Here is a 23434-nt window from a genome sequence, read left to right as displayed (position 1 = left end):
GAGAGCAGAGAAGCAACTCTTCTCTCTTCGGAAGCACCGAGAGAACTGAGAAAAACAGGAAACCAGTGTACGTCACATCCAGTCTCCCATTCCCGTGAGAAACTCCAACAGCAACTCTGACTGTGGAATGTAAACATTGTCTTGTGACAAGCACTTCGCTGCACAGTGAAGAGTGCAGAAACCAACATCCTCCCCCTTTCTGTGAACATCACTGGGCAGCGTGTTCGTACAATATCAGTACAAACCCAACTTCTGCACATAGGTACAGTGTTGATCCCTTGACACAATCTTGGACAATACATCAGCAGGAATTTCATTACCTGGCATATAGGACACCGTTACGAGTCCCTTCTGAATACGTTCCCTAGCATGTTGCAACTTCAATTGCAAGTGCTTCGTGCTTTGCTTACAACCTTCAGAATTTAGCAAAGCACGAAGCACTTGCAATTGAAGTTGCAACATGCTAGGGAACGTATTCAGAAGGGACTCGTAACGGTGTCCTATATGCCAGGTAATGAAATTAATGTAGTCTTTTCATTAACTGTTCTTATATTTTTATCCTTTTTATACCATATCTTTTCAATTACATCTATGTTGTTTTCCCAATAATTGCACCTTAACTTTTTTGCTTGTTTTCATAATTTTAAGTGTTTACTCAAACCCTGCTGTTGCATCCACTTCTTTACAATGTTTCTATATATACATCATAAACGATTCCCAATCTTTTTAAAAGTCTCTTTTGTCCTTATCTCTAAGTTTTCTCGTGAGCTTCGCCATTTCAGCAGATTCCATCCATTTTGCTTGCCATTCTTCTTTCGTTGGTGCCTTGTCATCTTTCCATTTTGGGGCTAGTAATATCCTAGCCACTGTTGTGGCATACATAAATAGCTTATTCCACTCTTTTGGCAAGTCTTGACCTGGTTTACAAATTTATTGTACAAATAAATTAGCATAGACGATCTTTTGAGTCACATTTCAGTCTTCAATTTGTATATATCTGTGTTCTCATTTGCCCCTTTTTTCCTCATTTATATTTTTTTTTGGGGGGGGGGCAAAGGGAGTGTTAAAAAGGTAAAGGACCTCTGACAGTTAAGTCCAGTCGCAGACGACTCTGGGGTTGTGGTGCTCGTCTCGCTTTACTGGCCGAGGGAACCGGCGTTTGTCCACAGACAGTTTTTCCAGGTCATGCGGCCAGCATGACTAAGCCGCTTTTGGCGAAAGCAGAGCAGTGTATGGAAACGCTGTTTACCTTCCCGCTGGAGCGGTACCTATTTATCTACTTGCACTTTGACGTGCTTTCGAACTGCTAGGTTGGCAGGAGGTGGGACAGAGCAACAGGAGCTCACCTCGTTGTGGGGATTCGAACCTCCAACCTTCTGATCGGCAAGCCCTTCGTGTCCCTAAGGGAGTGATACAATTCCTCATTTTTTGACAGTGTAGGAGTGGCCATCCTCTTTGGCAGCAACTTAGTATTTCAAGGTTGTTCCAAGTGCTCTGTGGAGCCACATGGAGGGCTATAATCTGCTCACCACACAAAATGATAAACACACACCTTTCCCTTCCCACTACCACCAGACAGGGAAAAGACCACACCAACAACTGAATTCAATCAGGAAAAGCACCCCTGCTGAAATGCACAGGATATTTTAAAAGTGTAGATGCCTTGCATTATATAGTGATATCTAGTGAGGCTTGAGAATGAAAAGAACTAAGTGCTGTTTTGTGCCAGCATGTTGCAGCTTTTAATTCTGCATTGTGTTTTATTACAAGGGAGAACCTGCACTTTGGTGTACCCCCCACGGAAATGTTTTAGTTTTGTTTTGTTGCACGTTGCTTGGAACAAACCTTGGAAAGGCCATGAAGAAATTTTAAATAGATGCAGATGAAAACATGAGCAGGATTTTAATCTCACTTGTAATGTAACAAATACTATGGACAATATGGATAGATATAAAATATAGATTATGAAATAATATGCAGTTGAAAATGTTGACAATAGGACCCATGGGGGGGGGAGTCTAGAGATTCAGAGAAATCTCTTTATATGGATATGTGTGTGGTTTTGTTATAAATTTATAGCTGTAAAATCAAATAAAAATGATTTTTATAAAGAAATTTTAATTAGTCTTGGGGCACCTCAAAGATGCACAAATATATTATGGGATAATAAATAAGCTTCACTTGTTCATAAATGGAAAAAAAATAAAACTACAAAGGCTAGGATCCAAATATTCAGTTCTACATATCTCTACTAGCTTGTATATGCTTTTCTTTCATGGTACATGAGATATCTGTGCTGTATCACAAATAGATTTTGGTAAGGGAGCCTCTCAAAACAGTTTGCAATGCTGCTGCCTGAGAAACACAAACCTAAACCCACCTTCAGGATGTGAAACCAGTTACCCTGTTCATAGAATCTTGTCCATAAAGCATAATTTAAAAAGCATCCTAGACAACTGGATAGTTGACTTGCTTAGAGTGTGGTGCTGATCTGGTTAAAGGTTCAGTTCCCATATGGGAGAGCTTCATATTCCTGCATTGAGGGGGTTAGACTAGATAATGCTCAAGGTTCCCTTCTAACTCAATGATTCTATGAGTTTCCGTGGAAATTTTTACAAGTGTGCACACCACAATTTGCCATCATTTCCTTCCTTTTCTTAAATGCAAAATATTGCAACTTCGAAAACATTTCTATTGTTTATGTGCTTTCCTTTGAAAAGCAAAACTGCCAATGGAAAACATGGAAGTTAATCCCACATGCAGCCAATAATGTTTTTTTTAAAAAAAAACATCAGAAATAAGATATCACATGAAATCATTTGCAACATCAACACCCATTTTTGCATGTCAAATTTTCATCACAAGCCATCTGACGCTTGAGATGCAAGTTCATCCCCACTCCAGATGGCAGAATGTCTGTTACCAATGAATTATGGATCAGATGAATACTTTATGGTTTTATTTATAACTCCCTTGTTGGTAATTGGTTTCTCTTAGTTGGTTAGCAAGCTTTAAACAATCCTTAGATATCTAGCAATGCACAATATGTATGGGCATTAAATGAAGAGCTAGGAGCCCAGGAAATTTAGCAATGGTTATTCTGTTGCCCAAGTCCCTTTTATACAGTTGGGCAGGTTGATTTAATGGGTTGGATGCAGTCATACTTAGAGTAGACCCACAAAATCAAATTAAGTTAGTAATGACTCATGCCCCATTAATTTCAGAGGATCACTCTGTGTGTAACTAGGACTGAATCCAAACCTATGTATTCAGTACTTTTGAGCCCTGTTTCCTGTAGAAAGGCATGATAATTTGACACACTTCATTCTTTTGTATTCTTAGCGCTAACTTTCACCAGCATCAGCAAACCGATCACAAAGTGAGCGCCATTGGACTGAAGTGGTTTGAGTGTAAACATAAAAATATAAGAAATAATGTTCATAACTTGCTAAGCCTGCCAAGATATTTCCTTTTATGTTTTCAGAAGGCTGATTTTGCCAGAAAATCTACCATTTAATTCACCAGTGTTGAGATATATATATATATATATCCCTGACAGTTTTGGCTTCTCTTGCCTTATTTACTGTAGATCTTTCTCTACTATTGATCCTGGTACTTCTTTTGAGGACATATCATTGTGGCGTCAGCATAACAGACCCCTAGGCTTAAAAAGGTGTGAAGCATTGAATGACAAAACAGAGAACACAACAGTCTTATTGTCAGTCATGGTAACACAGTGTTTGGGAACCACTGGTTCAACTTTTTGGACGATGGTAGCGTGCCAAGTGATTTTCTGGTGGCGATAGCCAAGCCTTTACCTGCTGAGTTGTCCTAATGTTACAAAGGGTGCCCTGGAACGCAGAGTCACTCCAGCTGGCAGTGGGTGAGTGCTTATATTTTGGGGTGGGGGCACAACAAAAAGATAGATAGGGATGTAAGGGGTAGCGATGCAATAGCCATAGCCAGGGAGCCAGATGATAAAGAGCCTTAGGGATCCCAGGGAGGGAAACTTATAAGAATCATAGAATCATAGAATCATAGAATCATAGAATTGGAAGAGACCACAAGGGCCATCGAGTCCAACCCCCTGCCAAGCAGGAAACACCATCAGAGCACTCCTGACATATGGTTGTCTAGCCTCTGCTTAAAGACCTCCAAAGAAGGAGACTCCACCACACTCCTTGGCAGCAAATTCCACTGTCGAACAGCTCTTACTGTCAGGAAGTTCTTCCTAATGTTTAGGTGGAATCTTCTTTCTTGTAGTTTGGAGCCATTGCTCCGTGTCCGCTTCTCTGGAGCAGCAGAAAACAACCTTTCTCCCTCCTCTATGTGACATCCTTTTATATATTTGAACATGGCTATCATATCACCCCTTAACCTCCTCTTCTCCAGGCTAAACATGCCCAGCTCCCTTAGCCGTTCCTCATAAGGCATCGTTTCCAGGCCTTTGTCCATTTTGGTTGCCCTCCTCTGGACACGTTCCAGTTTGTCAGTGTCCTTCTTGAACTGTGGTGCCCAGAACTGGACACAGTACTCCAGGTGAGGTCTGACCAGAGCAGAATACAGTGGCACTATTACTTCCCTTGATCTAGATGCTATACTCCTATTGATGCAGCCCAGAATTGCATTGGCTTTTTTAGCTGCCGCGTCACACTGTTGGCTCATGTCAAGTTTGTGGTCAACCAAGACTCCTAGATCCTTTTCACATGTACTGCTCTCAAGCCAGGTGTCACCCATCTTGTATTTGTGCCTCTCATTTTTTTTTGCCCAAGTGCAATACTTTACATTTCTCCCTGTTAAAATTCATCTTGTTTTTTTGGCCCAGTTCTCTAATCTGTCAAGGTCGTTTTGAAGTGTGATCCTGTCCTCTGGGGTGCTAGCCACCCCTCCCAGTTTGGTGTCATCTGCAAATTTGATGAGGATGCCCTTGAGTCCATCATCCAAGTCGTTGATAAAGATGTTGAATAAGACCGGGCCCAAGACAGAACCTTGTGGCACCCCACTAGTCACTCTTCTCCAGGATGAAGAGGAACCATTGATGAGCACCCTTTGGGTTCGGTCAGTCAGCCAGTTACAAATCCACTGAGTGGTAGCATAGTCAAGACCGCATTTTACCAGCTTCTTTACAAGAATATCATGGGGCACCTTGTCAAATGCCAAAAGAGGAAGTGGGATGATTATCTAGTCCCTTTGTCTAATTCTACATGCCAGTCAACTGAGGACAAGAGGAGGGGAACTCAATGGGTGATCAAAAGAATAGACAGGGAAGAACGTGCATGCCACTGGGAGGAGCAGGGAGACATCCAAGGCCACATATTGATTTGAGCAACCTAAACTTTGCCATTAAAACATAATTGTAAGACCATCCCCAATCGATAGTGTTCATAAGTACATTAAGATTCCAGTCGTCTGAGAAATTTGTACTGAAGGATGGGCTCCTAAATACCCTTTTGTAAGAAGGAGGAAAACCCTACTTTGCAAATGAGCTGTTTAAACATACATCAAAGATGCCTTATAGTGAGTTTGATTATTGATCCATCTAGTGCAGCATTCGCTATTCTGATCACTGGGCAGTTCTCTGTGTCTCAGGGAGGGAAGTTATTCCCAACTGAATTCTCTGTATGCAAGGCAAATGATGTACAAACTTAGCTATTGTTCTACCTCTGCAGTAGATTGCTTAATATTGCTGCCCATTTTGTGAGTCTTCATTGCCTCATGTGCGCTGCCTGATTGTCTTCTAGCATATTTGTCCAGTTAGCCTTGTCTCTGAAGCTTTCCCCTGCATGCAGGATTTCAACGTCCTTGCTCCCCAAGGTATTCTTGAATGAAGCCCTTTTTTTGCTGCAATGTGGGTCCCCATATTTGACTGTCTGGAAGGCTCAGCTTGCTTCAGTAACCTCAGAATTGAGAAGCAGCTGAGACCTCTTGGTGTGTCTGGCCGCACTGACAGGATGATAGATGTATGTCCCAGTGAATCTGTACCTAGCAATCTTCCCAGCTCTTTGCTTTGCGTTCAACACACAAACAAACTCAGTCGATTGCATTTCATGCCACCTTGTATTTTCCGTTGCTCAGTCAAGTTGAGAACTCCATAATGTTGTTCAGACTTTGTATTCTTTTGTTCCCAGGTGCTCTGAATAGGAAATAAGCCTGGTATGCTTCAGTCCTTTTCTCTGATTGTACATGGCATGTTTGTGCCAAAGGTATTTCAGCGACTGCTAGTTGTGGCTTTTCAAAAGTGTTTCAGCCTTCTATGATCACTTGCCATTATGATCTTCCATCATCATAGCATTTTCTAGGATCCTCTATCTATCTATCTATCTATCTATCTATCTATCTATCTATCATCTATCTATCTATCATCTATCTATATCTATCATCTATCTATCATCTATCTATATCTATATCTATCTATCTATATCTATCTATATCTATCTATCTATAATCTATCTATCATCTATCTATCTCTATCTATCATCTATCTATCTATCTATCATCTATCTATCTATCATCTATCTTGCTATCTATCATCTATATCTATCCATCTATCTATCTATCTATCATCTATCATCTATCATCTATCATCTATCATCTATCATCTATCATCTATCATCTATCATCTATCTATCTATCTATCTATCTATCTATCTATCTATCTATCTATCTATCATCTATTTCTATCTATCATCTCCATCCATCCATCCATCCATCCATTGTTTGGAATGCCAGTTTTAAGACATCCTTCTAAAGTTCCTCATAAACCCTTTTTGCGGAAACAAAAATGTATTTTGCACCTTTCCTTTTTCCTTCCTACCTGGAAACAGCTGTGGGTGGGCTAAAGCTAGTGTTCAAATTATGTTCTGAGTGTATAGACTAAATTTCATTCCAGTGTACCAATAGTTAATGGAGAATTGGTTCTGAACAAAAAAATGGAAGGTGTCAAAAATTCACTCCCAGTTAAACCAGCAACCTGATTTAGCTTGGCTAACATGTGCTTTCCCGCCGTAGAATTTCCTAGAATTCTGTGCCATAGCTCTAACCAGTTACATGCTTGCCGTGATGGTCTAGTAAACCCTACAGGGTTATCTTTAGTCAGCAAAGAGTGTGATGAATTTTAGTACTGATAGATGAGCCTTCTGCTGTATAGGATAGGAATGGTGGTGTCACAGTCAGCGGTCGCTAATTTTAGTGGGATTGACACGGACTTCCTCTGCCTTTCACACCCTTTGGGGGGCGGGGGGATTTCAATGTAGCTATCAAATATGAAGTCAATCTGCTGCATTTCACAAATATGAGTACCATACTTTCGCACACTTTCAAACGTGTCATTCAAACTTGACGTGATGTCTTGCCTGTTGTCTTCCTAATTGTAGGCATCAAATCAACAATGCATGCTGGAAGCAGAGATGTGTGCTTGTGAATGAGTAGTCAGGCCAGTTCTGATAACAGGATGCATTTAGCTAGAGTGAGAGGGGGTGTTGTTGGCAACAGAAGAAACTTCAGAAATTGCTAGCAGACATTCTAAAGTTTGATTTACTGCCAGTCAACAGTTTGTTCAACTCTTCTGTTGCAATGTCAGCTATTTTCTGAGCACCTAACATGTGTCTTTTCCTTCTGTTTTGCTTGAAGTTTTATTGATATGCTCATTGAATGATGAGATGTATGAAGTCAAAGTGAGTAGCTTCACTTTCTTGACTTAGTCGATGTGTTGTTGTTGTTGTTAATTTTGTTAACCACCCTGTCGTTTTCAATGCAAGAACCTGAAAGCTGCAACTGTATGGAGTTCTTGCTTTGTGACAAAACTGTGTGGCTTGGCTACATTCCACACATTGTAAGGATTTCCCCTTTGTGCCTAGGCTGTTCTTAAGTGCAACTCTTGGTGTATATTCCCAGTCATCTCAGAATGTTTCACAGTGGCAAGTTTCTGCATTTGTGACTTGCCAAAAGTTGTTGCAGACAGCTGAAGCCTCATGATGGATCAGCTGCTATTGAGAACCATAATTCAATCCATCTTGTTTGTCCAGTTATGGCCTTACTACTCCTCTGGGATCTTTGTACTGTTCGCTCCAAATTTACGTCAGGAGCAACTGCATTGAAAAGTCCTTGTTCTGCTTCAGAACAAAATGGCTGGCTTGAAACTTTTTGTAAATACCATGGTGATCAGCTTTATGTTGTCCTATTTTCTCAGTGTATATTTTTTCCTCATTGTAACCTTCTATAACTAATGCTGCCGTAATTGTGGAATAATACTTTGCCTTCTCTGAAGGTGACCTTCCCTGATCTTCTCTGTCTGAAAGAATGAGGCTGTCATCGAATGATCAAAAACTGCTCCCAGTGAGCACACATTTGTGGTTTCTTCTTGAAAGTCTCTGAGAATTCATGAAAGCCATGTTTTAGTTCATTCATTATGGAAAAGGGACCACATAAAAATGTCCCTGTTCCTGTACAGAATTGCTTTCACTGAATAGCATTCCCCAATGCCCAACTGCATGAGGAACACCCAGATATTTACTACTTTCCATTGCCATCCAAAATGAATCCCGTTTCATAGGTCGTATTGTTTCAGCTAAGATTACCATTCCACAGAGATCCCTCACATAATGCAAACCATTCATTACTGACTCTACCACACAGATGCAAAGAGATCTCAGTTCCCACAAAAGCATCAGGAACTTGATTTGCACAGAGGTACTTGCCTGTACAGTCCTGCAAAACCTTGACTGTGTGAAAGATAACTCTTAGGCCAGACATTGTGTTTTTGTTGTTGTTAATGAACAATTTCTGATTTCATTTTACCCAACTTATTTTCTGAACACCTAAAATGTGTCTTTCCCCTTGTTACTAAACTTGGAATCATATATTGAATTCCCGTGATGGGGTGAGCTCCCGTTGCTCAGTCCCTGCTCCTGCCAACCTAGCAGTTCGAAAGCGTGTCAAAGTGCAAGTAGATAAATAGGTACCGCTCCAACGGGAAGGTAAACGGCGTTTCCGTTCGCTGCTCTGGTTCACCAGAAGCAGCTTAGTCATGCTGGCCACATGACCTGGAAAAACTGTCTGTGGACAAACGCCAGCTCCCTTGTCCTGTAAAATGAGATGAATGCAGCAACCCCAGAGTCATCTGCAACTGGACTTAGCTGTCAGGGGTCCTTTACCTTTACTTTTAAAAGTATAGTCTGACAGCTATTCCTATGAATGTTGGTACTATGGTTTATGAGATAGGTAGTGCATGTGAACAACCAGCAGCCATACTGGAAAATGGCTTCCACAGAATGCAATGCAACATGTCAACACCCACCCACCCTTACCAAACTATGTCTTCTGTGTCACCCTAATGGAAATGTCTGCCAATAATAACTTTTCTATGGAAGTCTCTTAAAAGGCTTATATATATTCCACCATAGGCCTTGATGCTATCAGCCTGCTGTTGAGATCCAACAGCCCCCGCCCCCCTTTAAAGCCTTAAAATATGTAATTTGATTTCAAAATAACTCCAGTTTAACATTTTGTGGAAACCACATTCCACTAACACAAAAATAATGTACACTGGTCCCTATACCATTAAGAAGCAAACAGACCTGTGGCATGTGATTTAGTAAATGATCCAGCGAACAAATTAAGCAATCTTCATTGGCATAGTTACCTATCCAGATGCCCTGGAAGAAGGAAGAAAAAAGCAGAAAAGGAGAAACTGAAACCTAAAATGCACCAGTTACATACTGGTCTCATAGTCAATAATGGAACATCGATATACAGCAATAAGTAATTGGCTTTCTCGACCTGTCTCTCCAAACAAATAGGAAATAAGTAATCAGTGTTGCAAGATTGCAGGGAGTGTGAACATCTATGTCAAAATAAAACTAAAATGGAGCAGAATTAATCATCTAGGCTAGGAAAAGTTTACTCCTGGAGTTTAACATGCCCTTGGAGTACTTTGTAATTTTTTAAAAAAATACACATACACAGATTTATTTTACAAAAACAGAAAAAAATATACCGGTATATACTCAAGTGCTCTTGAAATGGCATAATGGAATTTATGATAAAGCCAAAATGCTGTTATTTCTCCAGTACTATATTGAAAAGCTTGTAAGAATCAAACGGACTGCCATTAACTTAAGTGTCTGGCAATTTCATTTCCCCATCCATTTCAGTAAGGGTAAATTAGACCCCTGATAGCTTAATAAGTTGAACACAATTTTTAAGAAAGTGAGAAGTGGGTGCAAATGACAACTGATTCCATAATTCTTGAGGGGTACATGGAATTTGAAGTGGTTTAAGTTTGCTAAGAGCTTTTTCCCTATATTCTGAACAGCTGCTGCAGTCAGTCCACAGCAACCCAGCTGGCTTGGGAGGGTTAAAGATTTTGTTTGTTCTTTAAGTTTAAAAAGTTCATTTTCGTAGCTGGCTTGTAGTCAGTTTAGAGTCTTGTGACTTTCTAGTCTAACTTTACGATGTTTGCACTGAAATACCACATGTTTTTCTGTTATACTATGGGATGAAGCCCTTAAACAAGTTTGCCCAGAGAAATCCCATTGACATTTCATTGGAGTTGATAGGTCAGTTCAAGACTTTTCAGTAGAGTGGGCACTCCTCTGTTTGATGGGCTGTCTGGTCCAAGTCCAGTTCAAAGATGAAACAACAACAACAACAACAATTTATTATTTATACCCCAGCCATCTGGCTGGGTTTCCTCAGCCACTCCGGGCGGCTTCCAACCGAATATTAAAAAACAGTAGTCCTTCAGATATTAAATCTTCCCTAAACAGGGCTGCCTTCAGATGTCTCTTAAAAGTCTGGTAGTTGTTTTTTTCCCTTTGACATCTGGTGGGAGGGCGTTCCACAAGGCAGGCACCACTATTAAGAAGGCCCTCTGCCTCGTTCCCTGTAACTTTGCTTCTCGCAATGAGGGAACCGCCAGAAGGCCCTCAGAGCTGGACCTCAGTTTTCGGGCAGAACGATGGAGGTGGAGACGCTCCTTCAGGTATACTGGGCCGAGGCCATTTAGGGCTTTAAAGATCAGCACCAACACTTTGAATTGTGTTCGGAAATGTACTGGGAGCCAATGTAGGTCTTTCAAGACCGATGTTATGTGGTCTCAGCGGCCACTCCCAGTCACCAGTCTAGCTGCCGCATTCTGGATTAGTTGTAGTTTCCGGGTCACCTTCAAAGGTAGCCCCACGTAGAGCGCATTGCAGTAGTCCAAGCGAGAGATAACCAGAGCATGCACCACTCTGGCGAGACAGTCTGCGGGCAGGTAGGGTCTCAGTCTGCATACCAGATGGAGCTGGTAAACAGCAGCCCTGGACACAGAATTGACCTCCATGGACAGCTGTGAGTCCAAAATGATGTGAGACCAAAAGATGGGAGAGCAGAGTAGCCTTCATGTTACCCATTGACAGTTAGCACCTAGACAGCATTTGGGTGATACATTTACTCATTTTCAGAGCTGCATGAGTTGGCCGTCCTACTTTTACGCAGCTCATGACATGAACTACAGGCGTTGACTCCAGTTTTCCAAGTGTTAGAGCACAATCCCATTATCAGTGGATGACTGCAAATAGAACTGCTTGAGGATAGGGCTGTTACAGTAAAATGTGCATGCATTTTTGGTGAATGATCTGGTCTCATTTGTGCTGTCGAAGATAATCAATTATCAATTGTGTTGGCTTGTTTACAGTGAACTCCATTTCTGCCTCCCCTCCCTCCTTGGCCAGTGTCTGGAGAATAGTGTCTATCACTCTGATGTAGATTAAGTACAGAATTTCATATTTTAGGTCATATTACACTGAGCTTTGAGGAGATCTTCATAAAGATTTTAGTATTTGGGTGGGCGGGGGAATAATTCAATTGCTGCCGATGTTTGAGACATTTAATTACATTTTGCAGAGTGATCTCTAATTATAGCAAGATGCCCTGTATTAAGAGCCCTTGGATAAATCTGCAGCTAAAGCATCTGCTAAACAGTCTTTCTGACCATAATTGAATCAGCTTCAGTGTCTTCTTTTCTCTCTCTCCTTTTTGGTGTGTGTTTATTTCCCACAAGACTGAACCGCTGGTAGGGGTCCGCAATATAATTTGGTCCCTCACCCTCACTCTTTTAGAATGAATTGGAAATTTGCTAGAGCAATTTATGCTGTATAACTAACCAGCCTGTGAAATAGTATTATGGAAAACGGATTGTATATTATCAAGCTTTCCCCACTGCTTGAACGTTTGGCACAAAAGTACTAACCTTATTCATGTATTTTCTGTTGACTAAAATGCAATAAAACTTGCAAAAATACTAACAGTCATAGAATCATGGAATTGTGGAGTTGAAGGGACCCTGAGGGTCATCTGGTCCAACCCCCTGCAAGGCAGGAATCTCAACTAAAGCATCCATGTCAGATAACCACCCAACCTCTGCTTAAAACCCTCCAAGGAAGGAGAATCCATTACCTTCCAAGGAAGTCTACTAAGACTTCCTCAATCATTTTCACATTTACTACTGGCAAGCCGGGTGTCCCCCTTTTTATTTGTGCATCTGATTCTTCCTGCCTTAGAACCTTACATTTGTCCCTATTTAAATTCATTTTGTTAGTTTGGGCTGTCCAATCTGTTAAGGTCATATTGAATCCCGATTCTATTTTCTGGGGCATTAGCTACCCCTCCCAGTTTGGTGTTATCTGCAGATTTGATGAGCATCCCCTCAATTCCTCCATCCAAGTTGTTTATAAAGATGTTGAACAGCAGGCCCAGGACAGAACCCTGTGGCACCCCACTTGTCATTTTTTTTCCCAAGTTGACAAGGAACTATTAGTGAGTACTCTTTGGGTTTAGTCAACCAGCTACAAATCCACCTAACAGCTACCTTATCCACAAGACTATCTATCATAGGGGAGTTTGTCAAAAGCCTTACTGAAATCAAGATATAATACATCCACAGCATTCCCCTGATCCACCAAGCTTGCAACTCTATTAAAACAAGCAATGAGATTCGTCTGACATGACTTGTTTTTGAGAAGCCCATACTGGGTCTTAGGAATCACAGCATCCTTTTTAAGTGCTCACAGCCTGACCATTTAATGATCTGTTCTAGTACCTTTCCTGGTATTGACGTCAAGCTGACCAATCAGTAGTCTATTAACCAGGACCTGAAAATTGGACCATCATTACTACTTGGAAGGAAAGGGACGTGGGTGGAGCTGTGGATTAAACCACAGAGCCTAGGACTTGCCGATCAGAAGGTCGGCGGTTCGAATCCCCGTGACGGGGTGAGCTCCCGTTGTTCGGTCCCTGCTGCTGTTAACCTAGCAGTTTGAAAGCACGTCAAAGTGCAAGTAGATAAATAGGTACCACTCCAGCAGGAAGGTAAACGGCGTTTCTCTGTGCTGCTCTGGTTCGCCAGAAGAGGCTTAGTCATGTTGGCCACATGACCTGGAAGCTGTAAACCAGCTCCCTCAGCCAATAAAGCAAGATGAGCGCCGCAACCCCAGAGTCAGCCACGACTGGACCAAATGGTCATGGGTCTCTTTACCTTTACCACTTGGAAGACAATGACCAACCAGGTTTTTTCAGACTTTGCTCTAGAAAAAGGCAGGGAGTGGGGCTTAAAAAGAAGAATTTATATTTGAGACACTGTAACAGTAAAACAGTAGTGGTCATAGATCAAACTCTGTATGCCAAAGCAGTAGAAATTTGCCCAGCGGCCCAACAACATGTGCGCCGCATTAGAAATAATGAAAATGGACAATTTCTGCTCTGTAATTGTTCCAGGATTCTGGTATTCCGTTTGCGTGGCAAGTTTCCTCCCCCAGATGAAATGAAGACACGGACACATTGCTTTAAGGTTAATGGGCGTGAAAGGCCACAACTTTATTGATTACGGAATTGAAGGTATTGGCCTTAGGCATTGGCTTCTATCGACTACCCGGCATGGTGACCGGGAGGGGTTGAACACAAACCGCAGGAGTCCTGTTGAAGTACGCCAACTAGGATCCCACGGGTGTCACCGCTCGGGGGCGTGCCGGAGGCCCTACCTCTCCAGGCTTCGGACAAGGCCACGCCCCCCCGGGAGTCCTTTACCGGACTACCCCTTCTCATTGGGGGGAAGGTGATGGCGCTCCCTTCCCCCCTCCTTTTTCCTATAATTTGCCCCATGCCAATGCCAAACCGTCAATACCGAGAAAGTTGTGACGATTGCTACGAGGTAGGCGAAAAAACCAAAAGGCAGGCAGTGCGCCAACTTGGAAAAATTCCTACCAGGCCCCTTGCGGCGACCAACCGAAGTCCATAGCAAGGCCAATTCTAGCTAAGCCTAAGGGTGGGTGGGATGGGAAAACCGCTCAGCTGCTGGGGTGAGGGGAAAAGAGGGCGGTCCCTGGGCGTGCCTGGCCTTAAGTAGCCCAGGCCGTGCCTCCCCTCGCCCGCCGATTGGCGAGCGGGGTTGCAGGCACGCCCAGGGATTCCCCAATTCTCGCGGGGGCAAGGGAAGCCCCCGCGAGTGTGGGAGGGTCCTGCCCGCAACACCCTCTCCTCTCCAGCCTCAGAAAGGGCTCTGCTGAACTCAGATGAAATGCTGGTCAGAAATCAGATTTTTCCAATCTCAGGATGGAACAGATTTTGTGTGTGCACTGTTCCTATTTTATTAGAACTTAAAACAGTAAAACCTGCATCATTGTATCTATTCACACCAGTCTCCACTTAGTTTAGTAGGGTGAAAGACTGGAAACATCAGCCTGCGACAGAGAGCAAAGCTACTGGTGAAGACCCCTGCGGCAAGAATGTCTCCATTGTGGGATATTTGTTTGAGGACCAACAAAAGCCTCTGAGAACTGGTCTGGGAAGCTGGTTTGCTCTTCCCTAGATATCTTGAGCCCACCTGTAGTAAAGAGGGAATCACTGTCTCCCTCTGGCACCTTAGCAGCCTTTAAGTTCCCTTTCGGGGCATGAGGGAGAAACGCAGGGAACAGGAAGTGCAAGTCAGTTGTGTTTCCTATGTCACCTTCTTAGTGTTGTGCTCAGAATGGCTCTCAGCCTATGGCTTCAGCGCTCTCCATCCTTTTGCTCGACTGCTGTTAAATTGAGACCAGCTACATGAGCCAATTTTAAAGTGTGTGGGAAATTTCCTTTGGTGCCAGCGCTGCCTCTTTCCGTGATACACCACTCAATCACTTTGATGAATTCTAATATTAAAGCCAAACTACTGAACACACCATCAAAATCAGAGGCAACAAAATTCACCCCTTACCTTTCAGCATGAGATATAATTGTTGGAGCAAGTTTGTTTATTAGTAACCTGGGGCGGGGGGTGGAGAGGCTGTTTGGTGTGTGTGTTTTTGCAAAAGAAAAGAAAGGAAAAGAAAGATTTCTTTGAGTGCAATATTGATTGCTTTCTAAAACTGCCCTATTGATCTTAGTGCATTAAGCTTCTCAGGGAGCGAAAAGCAGACACTGGAACGTATGCAGGGAAGAGACCACACACATCCCAGAACACCTTTCAGAAACTGAGCATAGTTTCCATAACACAGGGTAAAGTAGAATCCGTCCCCAACTACTGAAACACAGTTCACCAGTGACTAGGAATATTGTTCACAAGCCACTAAGTTTTCTGTGCAGAATTCATCCAACTGGAAAACTTTGCTAGTCTTCATTTATGTTGCTGTGCTCAATGTATGACTTCAGTATCCCCTTGAAAAGTCAACTTTTCAGGAAGGATTCGAAACCTGCAGGACCAGAGATGCTCAGAAGACTGGAGTAAATTTACGGACTATTTGAAAAGTAATTGTGATGAACAGATTATGCTAGTAGGTTTGCAAGAAGTTTTGCACGGTGAATTATTTGAAATATTGCAAAAAAGACAATGAGGTGAACTATTAGTTAAGGACAATTAAAGGTAATATAAAATTAAGAAATGCATAAGAAGTGACATGGAATGGAAAATCATCAGAGGCATTGACGGAAGTCCAAAAATATTGTATAAGATGAGAAGTTAAGCTGTATGAACGTTGGAATTAATATGTTAAAAAAATTAATAAAAATGTGTGTGTATGTGTGTATGTGTATATGTCCAATTTTTAGTACAGTCGTACCTTGGTTCTGGAACGCCTTGCGACTCAAACGTTTTGGCTCCTGAACACTGCAAGCCCGGAAGTGAGTGTTACGGTTTGCAAACGTTTTTGGGAAGCCGAACATCCAACACGGCTTCTGTGGCTTCTAATTGAGTGCAGGAAGCTTTTGCAGCCAATCGGAAGTCATGCCTTGGTTTTCGGAAGTCGAATGGACTTCCAGGATGGATTCCGTTTGAGAACCAAGGTACGACTGTACAGTGTAAGTGTTTATTCATTATGAATTAATTTTTATTGCATTTGGAACATAGGAAGCTGTCTTCTACTGAGCCAGACCACCAGTCCATCCAACTCAGTATTGTCTGCACAGATTGGCAGCTGCTGTCCAAGTTTTCAGGCAGGAGGTCTCTCCCAACCCTATCTGGAGGTGTGCTGGGAACTGAACCTGGGATCTTCTTTGCAAGGCAGATGCCCTACCATTGAGCTACGGCCCTTTAAAATAAATATAAACAAGTGAAATCAGGTTAAACAATTTACCATCAGATGGAAAATCCGTTTAAACAATCAGATGAACAGGATGGGTACTAAAGTATGTGAATGTGTGTATCGACTGGCCAGTTAAACCAGGTGAGGGTAGCCGATGAGTCTCAAACCCTTGGTGAGTTAGGGACTTCTCCTGCATGCAAAGGCTAGCTGTGGCAGATTAAGTGGACGAGACCAATTGTGGGTCCAAAACAGGGGTAGCTGGGGGGGACACCCCTTGGGGGTTGGCACTTACCACCGGACCTACAGTGTGCCCGAGCCACACGTCTCTCCTGAGAGTAACGTAGTAGCTTGGGCGCCTGCAGGCTTCACGCTGCCCAAAATGGCCACTCCGCTCTACAGCTGAGGGGGAGGTGGTGGGTAGAATCCTTGGAGGCTCTACGCACCATGCCCTGCCCCAGCTCGCCCCGCCCCAGACTCAGGGTGCATGTGTCGCGCCAAGTGGCTAGCTACGCCGCTGGTCCAACAGTTGATAAGGCAGTTTCTGCACATGCGGTAGAGCAGCGGTTCTCAACCTGTGGGTCCCCAGATGTTGTTGGACTACAACTCCCATCATCCCTGAGCTCTGGCCTTGATAGCTAGGGGTGATGGGAGTTGTAGTCCAACAACATCTGGGGACCCACGGGTTGAGAAAGGCTGCTGTAGAGGGAAGTGAGGGGCAGATGGGGGTCATCAACGTGGGAAGGTAGCCCAGGTTGCTGATCCTAAACCTCTACCACCTTTCTCAGTCATGAGAAACACGTCAGGAGTAAACCTCGAGGAAAAATGTGTGCCTACTGCCTTGTGGGACATCTTTGGGAGAAGAGAAGGCTAAGCAGTAAGCCCAACACAAATCTGGAGTGGGGTCCCTAAGACAGTTGGATGGTGCCTTGTATGCCTCCTCATGGTAACTCCTGCAGCCAAGCTGGTGCCAGATGTATAGCCAGTGTGGTGAAGTGGTTAAGAGTGGTGGACTCATAATCTGGTGAACTAGGTTCATGTCTCCGCTCCTCCACATGCAGCTGCTGGGTGACCTTGGGCTAGTCACACTTCTCTGAAGTCTCTCAGCCTCACTCACCTCACAGAGTGTTTGTTGTGGGGGAGGAAGGGAAAGGAGATTGTTAGCTGCTTTGAGACTCCTAAGGGTAGTGATACCCTGCCAACCTAGCAGTTCAAAAGCACGTCAAAGTGCAAGTAGATAAATAGGTACCGCTCCGGCGGGAAGGTAAACGGCATTTCCGTGCACTGCTCTGGTTCGCCAGAAGCGGCTTAGTCATGCTGGCCACATGACCCGGAAGCTGTACACCGGCTCCCTCAGCCAATAAAGTGAGATGAGCGCCGCAACCCCAGAGTCGGTCATGACTGGACCTAATGGTCAGGGGTCCCTTTACCTTTACCTTAGGGTAGTGATAAAGCGGGATATCAAATCCAACCTCCTCCTCCTCCTCCTCCTCCTCCTTCTTCTTTTTCTTCTTCTTTTTTCTTCTTCTTCTTCTTCTTCTTCTTCTTCTTCTTCTTCTTCTTCTTCTTCTTCTTCTTTCCTTTTGACCACATCAGCAGAGCCAAGAGGGGTCTTGTCATCTGGGCCACCCAGGACCACCATACGCACAGGCCAGGCTTGCGTCCCAGAGAGTTCACTATGATTTGACTTCACCCCTGGAGGCACATGCCACTGTCTCTCGAGACAGACGGATGCCAACAACAACAATAAGCATCTAAACAATAAGCAGCTACAAAAGAGGAATGGGTGGCAGCATGTAGTGCAAGGCATTTAGTGAGACGTTGTCTTGCAATGATACTAATTTTTAGAGGGGCAGTACTGGGAGAGCAAGTGAAATATTTGCAGACTGGATAATGGCAGAAGAATCCATAGTAGTTATTGAAGCCCTGGTCCATGGCGCCTATTATTATACAAACACCTGTTCTTCCAGCTGTTCCTGAGCAGCCTCTCAGTGCCATGTCCATTTGCCTGCACTATCTCCCCAGAGCTTGGCTGGGATAGGTATCTATTATTTCTATTATTTCACATTTCTGTTCTGATGCTATCTGAAGGCATCACAGTTATTCAGCAAAGAACTGAGACTACAGATGATTAGCTTGGTACAAGGAAGAGTGAAGTGCCAAGCCGGGCAAGAAGGTCTGAGATTGTAGGTGAGGGGGTGCCTTATTTTTATTTAGTCATTAATGTCCCTAGATGTAAGAAGTTCTGTTTTGATGTCTCAGCTGAACCTTAGAAGATTAAAAGCATTTTGATTGTTGTTTTTTGCAGCCAACGTTAAACATTATTGTTCCCATGAAGTCAGAGTGTAGGTGTTTGTGTGTGTGGAGGAGAGTGAATTTAAGAAAAGAGCATTTGGTAAGAGATAAAAACGATGAACATAATCATAAAATTATATAGCTCTTTGCAAACTTCTCTGTACAGGCAGCGTAACATGTTCAACCCTCCAACTTGTCTACTTAAGATTAAAACAAGGCAGTGTGATGTTCATTGTGCTTTTCATGCATAATAACAACAACAACAACAACAATAATAGTAATAACAGCTTTCATTAGGATAAGCCATAGATTCTCTTTCATGCAAAGCAGCTATGTGTTCAGAGAATGGCTACGGGGACTTGTCAAAATCTTTCCATGCCAGCATTCATCTGTTCACAATTGTCTGTTTTTTTCCCCACATAGGTTATTGTTTCTCCCTTAAAAATAAGACACAATGTATGCCTGCCAGCCAGCCAGATTTTACCAAAATTTGCCAGCTCTCATGAGTGGCAAATAACTGTGGATAAATACATGCAATATTTTGAAGAGAAAATTTATCCACACCCTGCAGAATTCTTTTAGCTTATGTAAAAAATTGTTCGGGTATTTAACTTTTGAGTGACATTCATATATATTTGATATCTGTCTGTCTGTCTTGTCTATCTGAAATTAGCAATCTGACAAGCAATTTAGGATTTCAAAGGCCTAAGACTTTTGAAGTGGGTCTGTGGTCTAAACCACTGAGCCTCTTGGGCTTGCTGATCAGAAGGTCAGCGGTTCAAATCCCCAAGACAGGGTGAGCTCCCGTTGCTTGGTCCCAGCTCCTGCCAACCTAGCAGTTCGAAAGCACATCAAAGTGCAAGTAGATAAATAGGTACCACTCTGGCAGGAAGGTAAATGGCATTTCCGTGCGCTGCTCTGGTTTCGCCAGGAGCGGCTTAGCCATGCTGGCCACATGACCCAGAAAAACTGTCTGCGGACAAATGCCGGCTCCCTTGGCCAGTAAAGCGATATGAGCGCCGCAACCCCAGAATCATCTGCAACTGGACTTTACTGTCAGGGGTCCTTTACCTTTTAAAAAAGATTTTTGAACTCTTCTCCCTTACCTCAAAGTTCCTATGCTTTTCCAGCTGAGGTTCACTTCAAATTTGGTTTTACATCAAGCCGTGTGGACAGTTCTATTTATGAGCGAACACTCATTAAGTTTAGAATAGTTAACATAGATGTGCAGGTTTCTCTGAACAGTCAGGATTAAATATGTTCCCTTAGCCTGCCTCTCTTTATAAAAGTAGCAACATGTTCTTTTCATGACTTTTTGGAAACCGTTTTGCTTCTACTACACTGTTTTTTGTAATACTTTAGAGTTTAAATCTTCTCATTTGAATGTTTTTTGTTTATAGTAATTTTAACTTTTTATAAACCGTCTTGGGAATCTGTTTAAGGACAGGGTACAAAGAAAATAAATCAAATGGTTCAATAATTTGGTTGCCACTTATTCAGAGGATATTGTCCTTGTAGTACCAATGACCTTTAAAATACTGGTTTGTTTTTTGTTTTTTTACAGCAGTCCTTTCCCCCCTGTGATCATATTACATGGTATCTCATTTCCAGCTTTTAAAATAGAATGATTGCAGACTTTGTCTGATTGCAGAGATTGTATTACGTTTTGTTTGACAAAGAAAGCTAAGAGATGCATACCTTCTTCCTTCACTTCAGAGTTTTGTAATTTAGATGTATGGAGGATGCAAAGTAGCTATGGTTTCGTGCCTGAACCGCAAAGATCGATTGAACATGCTTAATTGGTCCTTATCTTGCAGTTATACTTAACACTTCTTTTGAGGAAGATTCTAAAAGGATATAGTTACTGCCTTTCTAAAGTACTCTAGGTATAGGGTTACCCATTTCTCTTATCTCTTCCCCTGCCTCCTTCCCCAAAGTTGAGCACAGCATTTTACATGGCAACTAATGAGCATGTTAGTGATCGGTGTAGTCGGAAATTCAGGCCTCTGAAAACTCCACAAAGGTTAATAGCATTGCAAAGTAGACTCCTTTAAAAAAATAATCACCAAAGTGGGGTTTTAGTGGGTTAACACTCCAGAATAATACATAAGGAAGAATGGGGGGAAATGTGTTATGGCTGCTATCTGAATAGTTATTTCAGGTGTCCAATGACTTAGACATTTTTAGCAGTTTTATATTGTAAGTAGTTTGTCATGCAGCACAGAAGCCTAACATTTGGAAAACTAAGACACAGCACACCTTTGGTAGCACAGAACTAGATGTGCTTTTTTGTTTTTTTAATCTGACCACTGTGTAATTGTTGTTTAAAAAGAAGAAGAATATCATCATCGCTCACTTCAGACAGCACACCAAACTACGGTTAAGAAAGCTGAACTATGTTATAGTGTGATATATGGATTGGCGAACCCTGATTTGCAGTTGGCCAGCAAACCAAAAATCAGAAACCATGCTTTATGCTAAGTATGGTGTGATGCCGAAATTGACAGCTCATAGTTTCAACCGTCATTCCGCTTCCAGAAGCTTCTGGACAGCCATGGAAACAGGAACGGACTTTTAAAGCTAGGCGATTTCTGCTGATGTAGCTGAAAATGAAAGTTAGAAGCAGATCTGGACCTTGCCATATTCATTCATTCAATATCCCGCTTTTCAGAGAGAGTTTTCTGGCTTGCCCTGTTGTGCTTTTGGGATCTCTAGTCAACATCAGCAATTCCAGACAGGCTACAATTAGAGCCAATACATTTGAGAACTTTCTCTCTGTAGGAGTTTAGTAGGAGTTTGGGTGTTTCCTCTTGTAGTAGAACGTGTCATCTTAGTTGGTGAAACTTAATTTTGCAAATTTCTTCAGTGAGGGGGTCTTAAAATATGTTTTGGGGTGTGAGGAATTCAATTCTGTTATTATTTTTTTATTGGGGAATGTTAAGCTCGGTAAGTCTACATTTGATGAAGAAGCACAGAAACTGCTTTCGGAAAACCAAAGAATTTTAATTTTAACCTTCCGAAAATGTCAGGTGATGCTAAATAAGAATACATAAGTAATTATAATTTTTAATATACGATATAACTGCAATCATTTTTAATAATTTCTGTGCAATTTTACACACCTTTTACTTACCAAGCAAAACTAAATTACCGCATTTTCCCTTGTATAACAAGCCCCCATGTATAAGACTCCAAACTGATAAAATGGGGGGAGATTGTATGCATGTATAAGACGACCCACAATTTTGAACATATTTTTAAACAAAACAAAACAAAACCTAGTCTTATACATGGAAAAGTATGGCATATCAGTTTAACCAAAATACATTTTGAGTTCCCAAACCATGTCACAACTTTTTAGCACCCCTCATTTTGGGAATTTGAGAGTTGAAAAATTCAACTCGCCCTACTCTGGTAGGCTTTCTTTTCACATGGTGATTATTCTTTTAACAAGCAAATATACTGGAGCCGGCCTGCTCATGGGGGCAGGATAAAGCTCCTGCTTCGGGCTCCACCCACCCACCCACTTCTGTTGTCACCAACTAGAGCAGTGGTGTCCAAACTTTTTTCAAAGAGGGCCAGATCTGATGAAGTTTCAATTTAGGATTGAAGTTGTTGAGCTTTATTTAGGGTTGACATTGTTTAGCTTTTTTAGTGTTGAAGTTCTTGAGGTTTTTTTAGGATTTTACCCCAGGGAATAAATTGCCACAGGGACCGGGTTAAACTGACCGGTGGGCCGGATTAGGCCCCCAAAGTGGACTTGGGACATGCCTTAACAAGAGGGAGGCGTTCCAGTTCTCCCAGGTGGAGAAGCCAAGCAGCAATCCTTTGAGGAGCACTCTGACTCCTACAAGGCTCCGTGGAGAGCTTGGCAGTGGGGCAGGAGGCAGCAATGATAAACGTGGTCTGATCCAGCAGAGCTGCTCTTTTTAGGAAACCAGTGTTACGCTCTGTGGCTAAGAGACTGGGAAGTGTTATATTTGTACAGTGGTGCCTCGCAAGACGAAAAGAATCCGTTCCGCGAGTCTCTTCGTCTTGCGGTTTTTTCGTCTTGCGAAGCAAGCCCATTAGCGGATTAGCGCTATTAGCAGCTTAGCGGGCTTAGCGGATCAGCTGATAAGCGGCTTAACGGCTTAGCGGATCAGCTGTTAAGCGGCTTAACGGCTTAGCGGATCAGCTGTTAAGCTGCTTAGCGGCTTAGCGGATCAGCTGTTAAGCGGCTTAGCGGCTTAGCGGATCAGCTGTTAAGCGGCTTAGCGGATCAGCTGATAAGCGGCTTAGCGGATCAGCTGATAAGCGGCTTAGCGGCTTGGGGAAAAGGGTGGGGAAAGGAAAAAAAACCCCGCAGGAACTCGCAAGACATTTTCGTCTTGCGAAGCAAGCCCATAGGAAATTCGTTTTGCGAAGCACCTCCAAAACGGAAAACCCTTTCGTCTAGCGGGTTTTCCGTCTTGCGAGGCATTCGTCTTGCAGGGCACCACTGTATGGGAGAAGTTTCTCTACCAGGCGAAAAATGCAGAAATTCTGCTCTTAAACTCTGACTCATTTATCGCTCGGGGATTGATAGACGGCTTACAACAAAGAGCTGTTATCTACTTTGACAAGCTCTA

At 42.7% G+C, this 23434-nt stretch overlaps 1 protein-coding gene across 7 annotated transcripts in view; it reads left to right on the top strand.

Moving 5' to 3' along the window:
- The window catches only part of EPHA5 (EPH receptor A5), a 258320-nt gene that overhangs the window by 161816 nt on the left and 73070 nt on the right, over positions 1-23434 (top strand). The gene's annotated exons all lie outside the window — the stretch shown is intronic.

The sequence above is a fragment of the Podarcis cretensis genome, assembly GCF_951804945.1.
Source record: "Podarcis cretensis genome assembly, chromosome: 13".
NCBI classification, from domain to species: domain Eukaryota; kingdom Metazoa; phylum Chordata; class Lepidosauria; order Squamata; family Lacertidae; genus Podarcis; species Podarcis cretensis.
This window is presented reverse-complemented; position numbering and strand designations above follow the sequence as displayed.